The sequence below is a fragment of the Octopus bimaculoides genome, chromosome 24 (assembly GCF_001194135.2).
Source record: "Octopus bimaculoides isolate UCB-OBI-ISO-001 chromosome 24, ASM119413v2, whole genome shotgun sequence".
Lineage (NCBI taxonomy): Eukaryota > Metazoa > Mollusca > Cephalopoda > Octopoda > Octopodidae > Octopus > Octopus bimaculoides.
In genome coordinates, this window is record NC_069004.1 from 26,013,763 (window position 1) to 26,017,124 (window position 3,362).

The window sequence follows — 3,362 nt, forward strand, 5'->3', positions numbered from 1 at the left end:
ATATATATATATATATATATACTCACACACATACATGTATACATATACATATACATATATATACATATATATACATATATACTCATACATACACACATGTATACATATAAACTCACATACATACAGACATATATACTCATACATACACATATGTATACACATATACTCACATACATACACACACATATATATATATATATATATATACACACACACAATATATATGCTCTCTATATGGAGAGAGGAAGAGAGGAGAGAGGGGGAGGAGGAAGAAGAGGAGGGTGAGAGACTAATGAGTTAACTAGCCTTGCTCGGAAGTGTATACACATAATTGAAAGAGCTGTGCCTCTATGAATAAACACAAGTGTTCATATTCGGATATAGTTATATACACACACACACACAGAATCAGAGAGAGACCAGCAATGGATATACAGGCATGGCTGTGTGGTAAGAAGCTTGCTTCCCAACCACATGTCTCCAGGTTCGGTCCCACTGCATGGCACCGTGGGCAAGTGTCTTCTTCTATAGCCTCGGGGCCAACCAAAGCATTGTGGGTGGATTTGGTAGATGGCAACTGAAAGAAGCCTGTCATGTGTGTGTATATATATATATATATATATATATATATGTGTGTGTGTGTGTGTTTGTCTCCCCATTCCCCCACCGTCACTTGACAACCGATGGAGTGCTTATGCTCCTGTAACTTAGAGGGTTGGCAAAAGAGACAGATAGAATTAGTACTAGGCTTACAAAGAATAAGTCCTGGGGTCAATTTGTTCGACTAAAAAGAAAACCCTTTAAGGTGATGCTCCAGCATGGTCGCAGTCAAATGACTGAAGTGTCTTAGAGAAAAGAATACACACACATGCATACATACATGCATGTATGTGTTAGAGTTGATGGTGTGTATATATGCAGGGTAGTAACTGTAGTAGTGCCTATGTATGTAGAATTGAATGTGTGCAAATAGTTGCGTGTATAAGAAGAATAAGAGTGCAATTATGTTTGTGTGTGCATGTGTGTTTGTATCCGTATACAGTGTATGAATGCATAATAAGATATATACACACATGTGAGATTAAGTTTAGAGGTGCATGCTTTTATATGTACACACACATTTGAACAGAAATATGAATGTATGTGTACACAGAAACACATGCATATATTCTACATACATGTATCTATATATATATATATATATATATATATATATCACTACACTCTCTGAGTGGTTGGCGTTAGGAAGGGCATCCAGCTGTAGAAACTCTGCCAAATTTAGATTGGAGCCTGGTGTTGCCATCCGGTTTCACCAATCCTCAGTCAAGTCGTCCAACCCATGCTAGCATGGAAAGCGGACGTTAAACGATGATGATGATATATATACATGTATAAAGTACTTGTCGACTCTTTATGCAGAGTTTGACTACCTCCTGTACCTAAACCTTAGAACCATCATGGCATCTGATATGGCTTTTTAAACCAGACAATGCTTTGAAAAGGCACCCACATAGATTGCATATCCGATTTGGACCACCAAGATCAGCAGATCAGTTCTGATCTTAAAATGTCTTTTGAGGTCTCCGTTAGATTTGCGAAATGTCTTTTGAGGTCTCCATTAGATTTGCAAACCTTCTGGCATACATTGAATTGAAAGAGCACACGCATATACGCAGAATAGTTGGTGGAGGTTCGTTTTTCCATGGGGCCTCAAATGAGATTTGAATCCAGCAAAAGAAAGGCATGGTCGGTCACAAACTGTGCACACAAAAGGTCATTGTGATTCATCTTCTCAATCGTAACATTCTTCCTTAAATATATATATATATATATATATATATATATATGTATCATTATCATCCTTTAACGTCTATTTTCCATGCTGGCATGGGTTAGATGGTTTGACCAGAGCTGGCAAGCAGGAGAGCTGCACCAGGGTCCAGTTTGATTTAGCCTGGCTTCTATGGCTGGGTGCGTCTTTCTAACACCAACCCACCAACCACTTTATAGTGTGTGTTGGGTGCTCTTAACGTGCCACCAGCACGAGTGATTTTACATGACACTGGCACGTACACATGCATTTATACATTTATACTATGTATGTATATGTACAAACACATAATATATATATATATATATATATATATATATATATATCATCCTCATCATCATCATTTAACGTCTGCTTTCTATGCTAGCATGGGTTGGATGATTTGACTGAGGACTGGCAAACCAGATGGTTGCACCAGGCTCCAATCTGATCTGGCAGAGTTTCTACAGCTGGATGCCCTTCCTAATGCCAACCACTCCGAGAGTGTAGTGGGTGCTTTTACGTGCCACCGGCACGAGGGCCAGTCTGGTGGTACTGGCAATGGCCACACTCAAATGGCGTTTTTACGTGCCACCTGCACAGGAGTCAATCCAGCGGCACTGGCAACGACCTCGGTCAAATGTTTTGTTCACATGCCACCAGCACAAGTGCCAGTAAGGGGACGCTGGTAATGAACATGCTCAAATGGTGCTTTTTACGTGCCACCGGCACGGAAACCAGACTGCTGCTCTGGCAGTGATCCCGCTCAGATGGTGCTGTTAGTGCTACACTGGCATGGGTGCCAGTCATCAAATTTAACACATATATATTAACCGGTACTCTGTCTGTTATGATGACGAAGGTTCCAATTGATCTGATCAACAGAACAGCCTGCTCGTGAAATTAATGTGTAATTGGCTGAGCACTCCACAGATACACAAACCCGTAACGTAGTTCTCAGGGAGATTCAGTGTCGACACAGAATGTAACAAGACTGGCCCTTTGAAATACAGGTATTACTCATTTTCGTTAGGTGAGGGGATGAGAGCAATGTGAAATGAAGTGTCTTGCTCAAGGATACAATGTGCTGCCAGGAATCAAACACACATCCTTTCGATCGTGAGTTGAATACCTTAACCACTGAGCCACACACATTCACAATACATATATTGTGTCCTGGGAGGGTAATTGTGCCAATTATAATAAACACATGCATACCAGGTCATATATTTATTACCATTAATGATATAATGATCCTCCCCAGACAAGATTTTTGTTTAAACACATGAATTCACATCAAAAATCTTGCAAACCAGACACAAAAACAAATTATATGTATGTAAGTTGTTTAAGAGTCCATAAGTCAGAAAAAAATGCACTTGCCATATTTTATTCCATAATGGTTACCTCTGATGAGCGCAGGGTTACATAATCGAATTGTTACCCAACACTCCGTTGAATTCCTAGCACGAAACCGATTGGTAAGATCGACCATAATGGATATATAATATTGTACACTTCAGATTATATATATATATATATATATATATAT